Source organism: Haemorhous mexicanus, chromosome Z (assembly GCF_027477595.1).
Source record: "Haemorhous mexicanus isolate bHaeMex1 chromosome Z, bHaeMex1.pri, whole genome shotgun sequence".
Classification (NCBI taxonomy): domain Eukaryota; kingdom Metazoa; phylum Chordata; class Aves; order Passeriformes; family Fringillidae; genus Haemorhous; species Haemorhous mexicanus.
This window is the reverse complement of record NC_082381.1, coordinates 2,039,624-2,056,436: the sequence shown is the minus strand read 5'-3', so window position 1 is coordinate 2,056,436 and position 16,813 is coordinate 2,039,624.

Sequence of the window (16,813 nt, the reverse complement as noted above, 5' to 3'; positions counted from 1 at the left end):
TGAGTCAACAGGACATAGCATACTTGCAGGAAATACACAATTCCCATTTGTGACTGTAAACACTGTGGGGTCTACATCTCTATGGGTAAAAACCAAACTCAGTTAGCATACAGATGTGTGATACCTTTTAAAATCCCTCCAGTATCTTCCTGCCTGCTGTGCTTAATTTCAGATTCAAGTGCAGTCATTAAACAAAAAAAAAGCCCCAACAAACAAACCACAAAATTGTTTTTGCCTTTATCTGTGTCCTACATTGCACTGGCTTTCCCTCAAATATTTTCATGGTGCTCCAGCTACCCAGACCTTTTTTTAATACTTAATATTTTAGGGCCTCAGTTCTCATTTCCTTTATCAAGTCCCTCTGTCTTAAAGTGATTTTATATTTTTGTCTAACAGGTAAAATCACAACTTTTTGTTTTCTTGCAAAAGCTTTCTTGCAAGCCTATCTTTGCAACATTCCATAAGAAAAACTAAAGGTTTTGTTTAGAATTCTAAAAACTCTTATGATCTGGAAGCCCTAAACTCCCTTCAAAGGCTGGTTGCACTAAGCCTAATTCTCATTTTGATTTATTTCACTTTGAATATAATGGTATTAAATTAGCAAAGACAAGCAATGAACAAAACTCTGGAGAGGAATTAGCCATTGTATCCAGTCCATTAATCTCTTCTTCAATTCTTGAGAACTGTGGCTCACCCAGACCCAGAGATCAAATAAAATGCCTAATTGGGAAAATCCTAAACAAGAGTATCCTGGGGAGCTTGAATTTATTTGTCAGCTGTTCAAACAACTATGTTGTTTATAAGTCTTTAAAACCCTGAGACTTTTCTGCCACTATAACTTTTTCCAGATACTTTAAACACAGGAGGGTGATTGAGAATTGCTTTCAATTAACTGGAATAGGGAAAGACACTTATTCTAAAAACAGATAGCTGTGTTGTGAACATTCTGCTGAACATGCTGAGAATTTTAGCTCTAAACATCAGGTTTGAGGGATGCTCTGAAAACTCTTAGAGACTCATAGTAAGCACAGTTAATGGATATCCTACTCTTGTGATAGCATTTGTTCTATGCACTGTGACTTAATAAGAGGAAGAAATACAGTATAAATGAATGATGTTTTCTAAAAAATAAATTCAATAACATTTTTCCAGATGTCTGAAAGGCAACAACTACTTGAGCCCTTTCTGTCTGCTTGTGATTACCCTCAATTACCTGTTGATTTTTCTGGAGGCCAGGGAACATAACCCAAAAGACAGAGCTTGACCTGCTATTGCATTAAAAATGAAGAAAACAGTTAAAAGTGTATACCTGAGTTTGAGTCTGATAACACCCCATATTCCCATCAGTGCTAAAAATATAGGTAAATATTAGTCATCTAATATTAAATAAATTTTTTGACAGCACAGTGACCCATCAATAACCTGACTGCTCTTTCTGTTTGGGAAAAGAAAAGGAGTCTATGGAAAAATCTCTGGCCAGGAAGTACATGCTGAGGTGGTTGGTTCCCCCTCACCTATGTTTTCTGGCCCTAATCACCACTTTAGATTTGATATGGCACAGAGATCACAAGTGCCACATGAATTGATGCCTTCTTCTTGCTGTAGAGGATTTCGTGTTCTCAGCTGCAATAAGAGTGATCATGAGATTACATTAAATTGCTTACAGGGTAAAAAAATTAGCTTCAGCATTACAAACATTACATATTTTCATGGTATCCAGAAGGCTGTCATAGTCAAACCTAAGGATGCTTTTGTTTGTGTTGCCACGGAGATCTGTGTATGACAACCCTTTTTTTCAAACCTATTAATTTTCAGAGAGGTTACTTTGAATTGATCAAATGAATGACAATCTTTACTACAGGGCAAAAGAAAGTCTGTCAGGGACTGTTTAAGTATAGTTGAGAATAGATCAGATAACTTCTTGACGCCTCTTTTGCTATGCCTTTTCTTTTACAAATTAATCTTTGCCTCCAACAAGCATGAGTCAAACAATGAAATAATAAAAGTGGTAGGAACTTGCCAGAATTGAAAATACTTCTGAAGCTCTGAACACATAAGACTGATAAAATACATTTTGTTCATTAAAGTGAAAAAAGCATTAAATTTATCCTCTTTTTCTTTCACAGGTCTAAGAAATACCATCTCTGCTATGAAGGAGAAACAGAGGGAAAAAGCCAGATTGATTAGGACTATAGAAACCTTGCTCTGAAAAGATCATAGTGTAAAAACATTATTTTTTAAATATTATATGAATTTGCTGATGGTCATTAAGGTTTTATTCCGTATGTTAAGAAGATACCAAAATCTTTCTTTAATTGAAAAGAAAAATCTATTTGTTTTCATTTGTGCTGGTTTAAAAGAAAAATATATCTGGAAAATTAAACTCCACTTAAGCTCCTCTCTTTCCTCCTCATTCCCTCCTGGTGAGAGGGAGTCTAGGAGCAGAGATTCTGAGCTCAGATATGAACCATTTACTTGAAAAAAACAAAACAAAACATCAATGAAATAAGAAAAACGAATAGTAACTAAAGGAAAGTACACAAAATGAGGGTGATTCAGGTGCAAACAAGGTGTTCACTGACCTAGGCCCCAAGTGGCCTGAGGCAAAGACAAAAGTGGCAGCAACCCCTCCCCATCCTTCCCCAGAGCTGGGGCTAGCAGCGCCTGGGAAGCTGTTTGGTCGGGACAGGGTCACTGTGGACAAGTGCTGGCTCCAGCTGGGGCTGCCGTTCCCCAGCAGCAGAAGCAGCAGCATCACCCCCTGCCATGGGTTAACAGTTATGGCTTGTGCCTCTTAAAGGACATGGATGTCCTTTAAGGGTAAGATGGAAACGACCTCCTAATCAGGTGACTTTCACTAATGTAGATCCCCATGTCTGAGTGAAGTTTTTAATGGTACACTGTCCTCTTTAATTTTCCCAGAGGCTGTTGCATGGTAAAAAATATGATACCTATTAAATATTGTGCTCTCTGGCCCAGGGGTATATGAGCCTCACTGTCTGTCTGACCTCTTTTTTGGGTTCCATGTCACCATAGGACTTGATTTCCCAGGCCCAAGATGGTGTTTGGGCAGTGGGGTGAGGCACAGGGCACATCTCCTGCCATCCAGTGATTCTTTCCACCACTGTCAGCATGTAGAATTTGCCTTGGTATGTGTGTAGGAGCATGATGTTGTCAGTTAGCCAAGCCTTCCCATATTTATATTTCCACCATTTTCCCCCATACCACAGAGGCTTTACCTGCTGGGCCTGCTTGATTCCAGCAGGTTTCACAGATATGAATAACCAGTGAAATAGTGTCTGTGGTGAATTCCATCCTTTGATCACAAGCCCACCTGTATGTTGCATCTCATCCCTGATAACAGGGCCCACCAAGCCAGAAATAATTCACCCTTTTGTTGCTAGTCCACATCCACTTGACACACTTTAATCTTGCCAGTCCACCTCTCCATTGTTGTGATGTTTTTCAGTAGCCCAGCTCACAGGTGCATATGCATCTATGTGATGTGCTTTTACAGCTAGCTTTTCTCTCCAGACTGTAACATCTTGTCAGACTGCAGCAGCTCAGATGGTTTTACCTCTGTGTTGCTGATTGTTCTGTTTCCATCAGTCCAGCCACCCTTACAGAGTATTTGCTACCATCTACAAGCCAGTGTAGAATGCTGTCCATTCCTCTTGTTCTAAAGCCATCTGGATGTTTTTCAGCTCTGCAACAGGACTTAATCCCCCTTGTCTCTAAATAGCTTCTGCAACTTGCCACAGCATAATGCAGCTTTCCATTCTTGATGTATCACTTCAAGACAGCAGGGAAGAGAATATGTCACCTTTCATGTTCTGGTAGCTGATTATATGAGGCTTCCTCAGCATGTCACCTTCTCTTCCTCTTCCTCCTCCACTGAGAGTCAGAAATTTTCACCTTCAGGCCAGTTTGCGATGACTTTCAAGATCCCTGGGTGATTGGGACTTCCTGTTGACACTTGTTGTGTGATCAGAGCAATCTATTTACTCTGTGTGTCATCAGTGCCAAGATGTGTGGCCGGGACTTTCCCTTTGAACATCCAGCCCAGCACTGGCAGTCAGGGAGCCAGGAGAAGCTGTGCTTTGTGCCCATCTCTTCTGAAGCAGCTCAAACCCCGTCATAAGCTGCCAGGGCCTCTTTCTCAGTGTAGCAAGCCTCAGATTCTTTGTATCCCTGACTCCAGAAGTCCAGGGGTCAGCCTCGAATCTTGTGGCTACCTCTTGCTACCTCTTGCTACTTCTTTACTCCAGTAAAAACCATTCTCCCCACCGGCAGTGTAGAGCTAATTTTTTTTATATCTTGTCCTGTCCTGACTGGGCCCAGGGGTTACTCCATGAGCAATCTCCTGTTTAATTTGTTCAAAACTCGTTGTTTTACAGGACCTCACTTGAAATCTATATCACCAGACAGAGAGGGTGTACATCCTGACTGTAATCTGGAATATGCATCCTCCAAAAACCCATAGCATCTGGGAAAGCCTGTATTTCCTTCTTGCTGCTTCGTGGGGACAAGGTTGCTATTTTGTTAACCACGTCCATTGTAATGTGATGATGGCCCTCTTACCATGTTATTCCTAAAAACTGAATTTCTTGGGCAGGTCTGTTGACCTTATTGTGCTTTATGACAAAACCAGCTTTCAGGACTATCTGGATTGTCCTCTCCCCTATCTCAAAAACTTCCTCTGCTGTGTTGCCCTACACAAATGCTTTGCAAGTATTCTCACCCTTTCCCAATGCTGCCTGGATCAATCCAAGGTAAATTGTGTGGCTGTGCACCCCTGGGGCAGTCTGTACCAGGTGTACTGGATGTCCCTCCAGGTGAAAGCAAACTGTGGCTTGCACTCTACTGCTGAAGGAATGGAGAAAGAATTTGTAAGGGGTCAGAATTTTTATTCTCTATTTACCAAGAGTTGACAAGTATTTTACAATAATATGGATTAAAAAATTCTTCACTGTACTAAATTATATTATTTAATTCGGCAGGCCTTCGAGCACCATTTTGGACTACTGCATTGGTACAAGAATTCCACAAGTCTTAAAATCTTGAAGAAGTAACTGAATGAACTTTGACTTTGTTCTGGAAAGAAAGAGACCAATGAGGATGGAATAAGGATCAGTCTTGAAATGGGTAGTTAATCTTTCTATGTATAACTCCAAAATCTCCTCTGCCAGTCCAAGTGACCTAAGAAGTGACCAAAATCTGTCTGAATCAGGATTAAGAAATCACAACTGCAGCAGATATCTGTTGCTTCATTGGGCACAACTAGTATCTAATGCAAACAGCTGAACACATATTTTAGAATAATAGTTGGTGATTTGAATTTAGATTCAAAAAATCTAGATATCTTCCTACCGTGTCTTTGTGAGTGATTTTGACAAATTATACAAAGATATTAGCACAAAATATGATTCCATTAAGTACTCCAGTTTACATTATTTTTTGACAATAATGTCAAAAATATTTTTTGAGAATAAAGTTTCATTTTTCTCCCATTTCTGTGCATTGCATTTTGTCTGAATTTTGGTTAACAAATTATGGAGAGGAAGCTGTATGAAATTTTGTATGATCTAGGTCATCCTTTCAAACAGCAACACAAGGTCTTTTGCTAAGTACTCAAGTAGGAATTTTGCCATAGCTGGGCCAGACTTAAGCTCTTGCCATGCCTGGGAAAGAAATGAAAGTGAATTATACTTACATCAATTCTAGTTTACACGCTTTTGTAAGACGATTTAATTTGTGTTGGAGTTTTTTTTGTTGTTGTTTGTTTTTTAAAGGGTTTATTTGTGTTTGAGGTTTTCATATGTTCAGTTTTTCTTTTTGCTTGGCTATTGTTTTTGTTTTTTTTTTCTCTTAAGAAAGCATGAAATCTATCAATTAAGACTTCAAACTGAAGATCAAAATTCTGATTTTGCTCTTACTGCTGTATCTCAGCAACAGATAACTGTTGTTGTTTTGCAGATAGCTGCGAAAACAAGCACAGGTTATTTAATATAATGGAATAATTATGTAGGCTTCTAGATATGATAACTGATGTGTCAATGTATAATCATCTTTATTGGTCTCTTCTTTAGCAATCACAGAACCTAAAATATAAGCCAAACTGTTTTATGATTCTAGGAAAATTAAATTATAGTAATCTTTAAAATTACAGATTTTAATTGAACTCCCAAACTCTGTAAAGTGACTCATGACTGCAACGCTCCCTGAAGATGGGTGCCTCAGTCATCTGTATCTGTATTTTAATGTCATGGAGCACTGTTTTTTTTCATCCCATGCCTGAGCTTCTTTTTTTTTCTGAAACCAAGATGTGTGATTTTGTGTTTCTTGTGGAGCCAGGATACTGAAAAGACATAATGCCTTGAAGGTATATGTGGCTCTTACTTTGGGCTGTCCATGAATCTGGGATTCTTCTAGTGAAAATATTTCTTAATATGGATTGAAATTTTAACCTCGCATTTATAAATCTAACACAGTCTCAAACAAACTACAGTTTAATGAATAAATTATAACAGTGTTATCTTGATACAGTTTCATGCTTTAGTGGAGAAATAGAAGAAAATTAACTTATCCTACTTTGCATGCATTTATCCCATTCCTCTTTTAATGGTATTCTTTTGGCTTTTCACACTGCCTAGCTGTGTGTGAAGTTCATAGTAATTATACATTTTCTGAGAAAATCAGATGGAGGAGGTTCATAGAATGATTATCCATGAAGATAAATCCAAGTTTTACAGATTTCTTGTTGCCTAGCATTTCCTCATTTAAAATTCTATGGGAGATCATGATTACGCATTAAATTATTGTGTTATTTTCCATTGATCCTATTTTCATAGCATAGATGTCCTATGTGAATGACAATCATGAGCAGCACAGGAACAGAGAAGCATGATTTCAGATCACTCATATGTTATGAACAGTTCCATCTGGCATGGTATCTCACAGTCCCAATATTTCTAATACATGCAACAACATGCCTGTATTGTCTTTTGGATGTATTTCAGTACCTCCCAGAATAATATTCTCTATAACTCTACCAGTCACTGAAGTGAGACTGACACACCTGGAATTACAGGGGTTCTTCCTCTTGCCCTTCTTGAAAACTGGGACATTTCCCAGCTTCCAGTTAGCTGGACCTCTCTGGATTTCCAAGACTGCTCATTGAGAGGTTTTGCCGTGACAGCAGCCACCTCTTTGAGGATTCTTGGGTCAATTCCCTGAGGCCCTACAGATTTGTATGGGTCCAGGTGCAGAGTCATTTGGGAGCTGATTATTCTTGCAGTCATGGTCCTCCAGCTCAGGTCACTGAGATCCCTTTGGTCTGTAATTTGTGCTGAAGACAGAGGCAGAGAATACTTTAAAACACCACTGCCTTGTCCATGTCCCTGTGTGTGAATTGATCATCCTCATCCTGTAATGGGCCAATGTTATTTTTACACTGCCCATAGTCATTAATGTATTTGAAAAAAGCTCCTTTAATTATCCTTCACTGTTTTGGCCGACTTCAGCTCCAGTTGAGTTTTAACTGCACAAATTTTCTCCCTAGACTTGTAAGCAGCATGTCTGTATTCTTCCCTTGTTTCCACTGGGTTTACCTTTTTTACCTTCCTTATTTCCAAGAAAAGATTCCTGTTCAGCCAATATGGCCTTCTGACCCTCCTGCTTGACTTCCAACATTCAGGAATTGCTGCTCCTGTGCCCTTTGCAGGTGATATTTAAAAAGTAACCAGCACTGGTGGACCCCAGCACCTGCAAAAACATTTTCCCAGGAGACCTTGCTTACTAATTCCTGAGCAACCTGAAATCTGCTTTCCTTGTGTCCAGAGCAGAAGTTTTGCTGGCACTTTTCCTTCGGTCAACAGAGGTTTCGAGCTCTATCACTTTGTGATCATTGTGGCCAAGATACTGGTGGCTATGGCCATCTTCACTTTGCTCATGATATCCTCTCTGACAAGCAGTAGATCAAGGTGGGCATCTTCCTTCATCCGCTCCCTTAGGACCTGCTTCATTAAGTTGTCATCCAGGTCTTTCAGGAATCTTCAGGCCTTAGTTTCCAGATATTCTGAGTTAATTTCTGTCAAGTTGAAGGACATAAGGATTAGGGCAGTTGACTTGGAAGTGTCCCTTAATTCCTCATAGAGTAAATTGATGTCATCATTGTCCTGGTTAGAAAGACTTAGGAAGCCTAGTAGACTTCCATGATGACATCCTCATTATTTGTTTCATCTAGCAGATACTGAAAGATTCCACTGATGTTTCATGATCTTTCTTCACAAACATTTGTCCCATGTGTCTGCTTCACAGACTAAAAAAAGACAAAAATCAATTGTGACATGTATAAACAGATGACTTAAAGTTACATATTTTGAATCTGATAATAAATGAATAAATAAGAATCCTTTTCAGCATACATATATTTTAATGAGATTACACTAAACAGGTCACATTATAATGAAGGATATTGTATCAGGAACAAGGTACAAGAGCTCTCTATATTTTCTTTTTCTACGGAAGGAAAGACATGGGTTTCACTAATATTAATTGCTTCAGTTTAAATTTTTCATCTTGCTTGGAGGGTAACTGCCCTGTAAGTACTTTGCCAGCCTCTACATTCCAGCTAAGCTATTTGAAGTTGTACATTGTCAATCAGAACTTGAATGAACTTTGAAATAAGACAAGTTCTGTAATTACAGCTGCAGTTATTTCAGAAAAAGAAAGCAACCTTTAAAATCATCCAAGACTGCTCATTGAGAGGTTTTAAAAATCATATCATTTTTTAATGATATGAAGAAAGCAACCTTTAAAATCATCCAAGACTGCTCATTGAGAGGTTTTTTAAAATCATATCATTAAGTTGCCAAGACTATTTCTTCTCTAGAAAAGCTGTTTTAACAACAAGGTGAAGTGTGACTCTCAGGACATTGAGAATAATGGCCAGGGATTGAAGTGCAGCTTAGCCAGGGCAAAGAGCAAGAGGCTTTTTAAAAGCAGCTCACAGAGCAGGAGAAGGCAGTCCTTGGCCTTTTGTGAGGTCTATCCTACCCCCTTCATCTCTGATGCTTTCATCAACTTTTGTTAAGATGTCTGGTGAGGTCCATGCCTAATAATCCTAGTTGTCTATCCTCCAGGAAACACATACCCTCGGGCCAGACTGGTTTTCCCATATTTCTAGAAAGAAATTTTTTTCAAAATCCAAAATATTTAAAATGTGTTTACTTATACTTCACAAGTTCAGTGGTAGTTTTCATGTAGAATTTTGTGTCATAATTTCACAATCTTTTTTTTGGAACAGAGATGTACTATACAAAAGTCTTCTGGGGCAGGCTTACAGCGTTTCACCATAATAACAAGATGCAATGCACTTTACTCCTCCCTTGGCAAGAATCATATTGTTTAATTGGAAACACCAGCCCAGACAGATTCAGAGCAGTGTTTTCTAGTGTCTCTAAACAATAGTAAAATAGCTCACAAATCTGTCTAGATGGCACACCTGTGTTACCTTACAGGTCTCTACAGTATTTTTCAGATTGTATTTCAAAAACATACTTCCTAGTGTATGCTCTTTGCTCACTTCTTGATGTGTACTCCTTATGATTGTGAAAAGAGATTTTTCCCAAGTATAGTTTAATATAACTCCTCCATTTAACTCTTTTTTTTCCATGACTTATCCAAACAACAAAATCCAGTGACTTGCTGTTTTACAGATTGTTTACACTCAATAATTACTTTTTCAATCAAGATTTAAAAGTTTGTGATAACCTATATGTTTATTTCCTGAACTCTCTTGTTTGTAGCACACTGTATTAAACAGAGCTAATATAATGATTATAGACCCAGATAAACCTCAAAGATATAGCAAATGAATAATTGTCTATCTGATATTCGTTTGAGAACCATCAAGGACATGGCTGCTGCTTTTATCACAAAGCCTCTCTCAATGATTTTTGAGCAGTCTTGGGATTCTGGAGAGGTCCCAGCTGATTGGAAGCTGTCTAATGTCATCCCAATTTTCAAGAGGGTTAAGAATGAGGAACCCATAAACTGCAGGATTGTCTGTCTCACTTCAGTGCCCAGTGAAACAGTGGCAAAGATTATTCTGGGAAGTCTCGAAAAGCACCCAAAGGACACAGCCATTGGTCATAGCCAGCACTTCATGAGGGGGAAGTCCTGCTTCTCCAGCTGATTTCCTTCTACAACAGGTGTCCAGGGAAACACAAAATATTGTATTCCATATCTATTTGTTCCCAAATTTCTTAGTCTCTTTTAGACCCTGAGGCCACAAACCGTAATGGGTGGGTGTGGGGGGTCGGGAGAGGATGGCATGGTCGTTTTTATTGTCTGCACTCCCAGGCAGCTGGCTCTCTCTTCGACTGTGTGGGTTTTACCTCTCTGGCTGCTTGGTTTGCTTCTCCATTTTTCTTGCCACAACTTGCAACAGTGCCAACTCTAGAAGCTGCATTTCACAATCAAAAATTGTTTCAAGAGAGAATTTTGCAGCACCTGTCCATGTCAGGCGCCAGGCTGAGGGAAGCGAGCAGCCACTCTCTGTGCGGTCACTGCGGCCGCTGGCAGCGCCTCGCCCAGCTGAAGGGGCACGGAGACCAGGACATGCCAGCTGGCTGCTCACTCTCTGCTGCCAACAGCAAAGGCAATGTCCCTCCAAAATTCCAGCCCCTGGCCAAGTTCCAGCCCCTGACCGAGCAGCAAGCGCCGCAGTTGCCGACAGCCTTTGCAGGCAGACCTGCTGCTGCTGCTGTAGACATAAGTAGAGGGGGAAGAGTCTGATACCATTTTTCCTTCATCTCCCTACACAAGGTTGCCCCTAGCAGCCATGGGGCAGGACTATCCCACCATTCTAGGTTTGTCTTTGCTCAGGAGGGTTAATGAGATTTATAACTTTTGTATCAATTGCCTGGGTTTGCTGGGGTTTTTTGCCTCTTGCTGTTTCACTTCATAGTAAACTTAATTTTTCCCTTCTATTGACCCATATTTGTTTCTGATTGGTAAAAAGCATTGTTTTAATACTATAAGGGATGGCAACTCATTTAAGAGCATCTCTTAAGTTATCTTAAAGCAGGAAAGCGGGGTAACTCACATAGTTGATCTTGGAAAGCCACTCACTGAAGTCTTCTTTGGACTTCAGCAGAGCCTTTGATACTTATGCAAGATCTTTCTGGACAAAATGTCCAGGATACAGCTGGCTAACCATGTTTTGTGATGGGTAAGAAACTGGCTCACAGGTCAGGCAGAAAGGGTTATAGAGAACGGAGTGACATCAGACTGCGGTCACTAGTGGGTTTCTGCAGGGCAAAAAGGAATGCTTGGCAAGTTTGAAGATGATATGAAATTGGGAGGAACTGTTGACTCCCTTGAGTGCATAGAGGCCCTGCAGAGAGACCTTGACAAATTGAGGGCTGGACAATCACCAACTATATGAAATTTATAAAGGGATTGTGCTAATACTGCACCAGGGACAGGGCAACCCTGGATGTTCATAGAGAATGAAGAATGAGAGGCTGGAAAGCAGTGCCATGGAAAGGGACCTGGGGGTCATGGCTGATGGCAAGCTGAACATGAGTCAGCCGTGCCCTGGCGACCAGGAGGGCCATGCATGTCCTGGGGTGCACAGAGCAAAACATTGCCAACTGGAAAGGGAAGCTTGAGTTGAAATGAGCATGCAAGTCCAATTTGTGGCCTTCCACAGGAAAACTCCAAGAATTGCATGAAGTGACTGAGAGCATTGTCCAAATGCTTCTGGAACTCTGGTGGACTTGGTTCTGTGACCAGTTCCCTGGGAACTTGTTCCAGTGCCCAACCACTCTCTAAATGAAGAACCTTTTCCTAATGTCTGACCTAAATATTCCCTGACACAACTTCAGGCCATTCCCCTGTGACCTGTCACTGGGAAGAGATCAGTGCCTGGGACCTGTCAGAGAGAAGACATCAGTGCTGCCCCGATGCTTCGCCTGATGAGGAACTTGCCTACCATGATGAGTGTCCTCTTCTCTAGGCTGAACAAACCAAATGACCTTAGCTGACCTTAGGCTTCCCTTCCAGACCCTCTACCATCTTCATGGTCCTCCTTTTGAAGCTGACTAATAGCTTTATATCTTTCCTATATTGTAGTGCCCAAAACTGCACACAGTTCTCAGGGTGGGGTCTCTCCAGAGCAGAGCAGAGCAGACTGGGACAATCCCCTCCCTTCCCTGGCTGGCCATGCTGTGCCTGATGCACCCCAGCACACTCTTGGTCCTCCCGGCTGCCAGGGCACTGCTGACTCATATTGAGCTTGCCACCGACTAGGACCCCCAGGTCCCTTTCTCTGTCTCTCCTTTCCAGCCTCTCATTCCCCAGTCTGTACGTACATCCAGGATTGCCCAGTCCCAGGCACAGAACCTGGCACTTTCCCTTGTGGAACTTCCTATGATTGGTGATTGCACATCTGTCTAATATGTTGAGATCTCTCTGTTGGGCTGCTCTGACTTTGAGGGAGTCAAGGGCTTCTCTCAGTTTAGTATTGATAACAAATCAATTCTAATCTGAATCTGAATCTCATGCAGAACTTGAGTTCTGCATCCAAGTTGTTAATGAAGATGTTGAAGAGCACTGGGTTTAAGATGGATGCCTGGTAGATCCCACTGTTGACAGGTTGCCCACCTGATGCCACCCTATTCATTACAACCCTTTGTGCCTGACCCATGACCAGTTTCTAATCAATCCCAGGATGTGATGTGTTTATCCAGCTGTGTGCTGGAGTTTTTCTCTATAAGGACACTGTGAGAGACAGTATGAAAATCTTTACTGAAATCCAGAAAGAGTACACCAACTAGCTTCCCTTGATCAGCGGTCTGTGTTACCAGGTTGTTAAAGAAAATTAGGTTTGTCAAACAAGAATATCGCTTCATGAACATGAAAATACCTGAATTTGCTGTATTTTTTTTTTCTGCTAGCCAATCATTCTAGCTGATTTCAAAGAACCTTTCATCAGGGGAATGGAAAGCTCTCTTTCGTCATCTCTAAAACCAAAATACACAGCTAGATTTTTTTCTGTGTTGCCTTTTCCCTATAAAGCCACAGCTGAACCACTGTGAGCAGTCACAGCCAGAGCATCTGGCTTTGCTTACAGCAATGAACATGCTCAATGACTTAGTTTATCATTTATTTCAGCTTTATATTTTCGTCTATTCTAAAAAATCTATATGTAAACACAATTTGCAGGGTTACATCAAATAAAAAGAAACCAACCCAGAAACTCAAGTGGAGGATTTTATTTCATCCTTAGGCCTTTTTACCATTTGAATATTTATACAGCCTCTTTCTGTAGTGTTTAATATTGGCAAGACGACAATTTTATTTAGAGAAAAAGCCTTTGTGTTTATGGTTAAATTGTACTTTTTGGAGCGCTTTCATTATTCAGTGCCTTATCTAAATAATGGTGATGAGAGGAATTTTGGAGTCAGGGGGAGGCAGTTTTATCCTATGCACTAGAAATTTATACTATCTTTTTGAGACCTTTAATCTTGTGGAATATATTTTGTTTTCTTCTTTTTTTTCCACTATGTGTCCTCAGAAAGAGAAAGAGAGAGGAGTCTACAGACACCAAGCAGATCAGGCACTACAGAGAAGTGATGCAATCCTCTGGCATTTCGAATGTCTCTATTGTCTTTCCACCTTGTCGCTTGCAGACAAAGAATGCAGTGCAGCTTGAAAGAGAAAATCAGGATTTTATTATCACAGAATCATAAAACCATAGAGTATTCTGATTTGAAAGTGACCCACAAGGATCATAAAGTCTAGCTCCCGGACCTGCACAGGACAGCCTGGAGAATCATACCACAAACCTCAGGGAGTTACGCAAATGCTTCTGGAACTCTATCAGGCTTGTGACCTCCTTCCTGGGGAATCTGTCTCAGTGCCCAGCCACCCTTTGGGTGAAGAACATTTTCCCAATATGCAACCTAAACTTCCCCTGATGCAGCTTCAGGCCATTCCCTTAGGTCTTGACACTGTCATTACATTACTCCTCATTAGAGAAGAGACCAGTGCTGGTACCTCTGCTGCCCCTTGTGAGGAAGTTCTGGAATCTGAAGAGTAAAATTAAATATTGAGATTCCATGGTAAGAAATTTTGTCACTGCACTGTATTTACATTCATAAAAAAGTCAAAATACAAGGGGAATATAAATTTTTATTTAAGGGAAAACTTCTGAAATCTTTCTCAACTAAGAGGGAGCGGCAGAAAATTGGAAAGTTGCTGGCAGAGGTTGGTACCCCATCTGGCAGATTTTTAAAATCTGCATGTATAAAGAGGAGAAAACACACCAAGTCAGATTAGCAAGATTCAAAGTTACTTTTGAGAGGAAACTAGTTAAAATACATGATGTTATATAATGAAGTAATTAAAAAGGCTACCCATCTGTAAAGCAAAAAAACTCTCACGTGTTCCTGGGACACCATAGTCTAATTATGCTACACATGTTCTGTGAAACTCATATAAGTGCACACTTCAACTATGGTTGAAACAAAATCTACAGTGAATGTGACTGAAGCAGCGCTAAGAGGAGAAAGGAACATTGGTACATAAACCTTATGTTGTTTGTAGCTTAAATGTAGGTCTGGATGAAGGTATTATTTTTTCATTCCCATGCCTAAGGTTGGATCAATTACAGTAGGCAAAGACCTGAAAGGTATCTGTGTGCTATTGTCTATGCCAGAGTTTCTGTTGAAATAATAAAATTTCCTTAGACATTTTATTTCAAGTTGTTTAACCTCAAATACTATGTGGCTACCACAAGGGTTTTGGTTTTTTTTCCTTTCATCTAGTTCACTATATCTACAGAGAGATTACTCATTCTAATTTGGTATTTTCACTTGTATGTTGATGCCTACTCAGATGACAATCAATATCCTCAGAGCCCTAGGAAGTAAAGGCTAACAATGGGTTGGAAATATAACCAATAATTTTTCCTCATCTGTCCTGAGGACTAGGAATTCAGGCAATGACTACATTTGCTTTGCAGATCAGTCCATTCAGGCACAACCTATTGCTATGTCTAGTACCTTAAAGGGCTGTTCAAAACAGCTTTCAGCAAGATTTGCCCTAAGCTGCCCGGTCTCCTGCACAGCTCTTTCTTTTGCGTGCAGTTTAAGAGGTCTCAGCCTCCTTCTGTGCTGTTTTGGAAACCTTCCCTTCTGTTCTGTCCAAACATATTTATTTCCAGGTGTTGTTGTTACTAAGGAGCTTTTCTCTGTCTTCACCTGTGTTATGCTGTGTAAGTACAGAGAAGTTTTACAGTGTCACAGAAAGTCAATAGATACAGGTGCATTGAGTGTCATGATGAGCAAAAGGGGTAGAGATTGAGAAGGACAGATTTGCTGTGGTAGAAAGAGAGAGAGATATCCAGAGAAAAATTACTCCACAAACTGAGAGAGAAGCTCAATATTTCCAGCTTTCCAATGGTTTCTCCGTTTTTGAACCTTGAAGAACTGTGCCAGTTACCTTGTGTAAGATATTTTTATTAAAACTGTTTTTCTTTTCCTTTAATTTTTCTCACTACTTTTATTTTTCTTCTAATTGTCTCATTTTGCCAACCATCCATATTTTTTTTTCTTTTCCCTCTATTTATCTCCAGTTATAACTTTATTCTCCTAGTGACCTTTACACATTATTCATTGCATTTCCCTGATCACTCCCCTGTTCTACTTACTTGGATGTTATCTCCCTAGCTCTCCTGATAGCTCCCCTTGGACAATCCTTCCTCCAGCCTTTGTTATTGAACTTAGGGATAAATGCTAAAAAGTGTTTTTTCAGTGCTACCTCTCTTTGCAGAAATTTAAGGCAGACAGCAGTTTGTGAGCAGAAGTGAAGAAAGTATTTTAAATGGAGTCTATGGTCAACTTATTGTTAAGATTCAGCTCATTAGCAAAGCCTGTAAAATTAGAGATGGAAAAAACTTGGTTAATCTTAATTATTTTTTCTATTACTAATCCCACACCCCACATCCACTTTATGTCTTATACCAAAGGGAAGCAGTAGAGATGAAGAGGAAATGGAGACAAAAAAAGTTGGTGATGTCTTGTAATTTAATTAATTTTGAGCAGGATAAGTGGGGAAATAAACCCTTGGAAAGAGTTTTTCAGATTTGACTTGGACTTCTTAGCATCACAGGAATATTCATGGATTCTGATACCTTTACAGCCATGCAAGCAGAATCAAGAAACATTGACACAAATACTTCTTTGTAGAGCTATATGCAAATATAACTTTTGCTCTACTCTTATCCCACAAGTATTTCCTTTTTATTTTCTTTTTTTTTTCTCCTATTTTCTTATTTTCTTCTGTAATCCTTGAATCAGAAAATGATTCTTAAAGCCTAGAAGTACAGCGTGTTTAGTTGATCATAGTTCATATTTATATCTGGACTTAACAACCCACACGTGCCATAGCAGTGACTTAAAAAATTAATGAATAAATTATTATATTAATAAATAATTTTAAAAATTTGGTTTTCCTTGAAACATTTTGCCAGTCATTATTGATTCTGGTTGTTCTGAGTTTACATATAACTATCCCTATATTAGAGCCAATATTATACAATTTGATTTGAACTCCTGCAAATAAATCGGTAGGCTCCCAGTAAGGGAGTTTAAAACACCCTTTCTACTATATAGAAAACCTTTGTTGTTATGGTTCTTCCTAATGACACACTCAAACAGCATTTCAGTTCACTGAAAGAGATCTGAAAACAAATATTAGTCTTTGACAGATATGGCTGGTAGAGATGGTTATGCGGGAATCT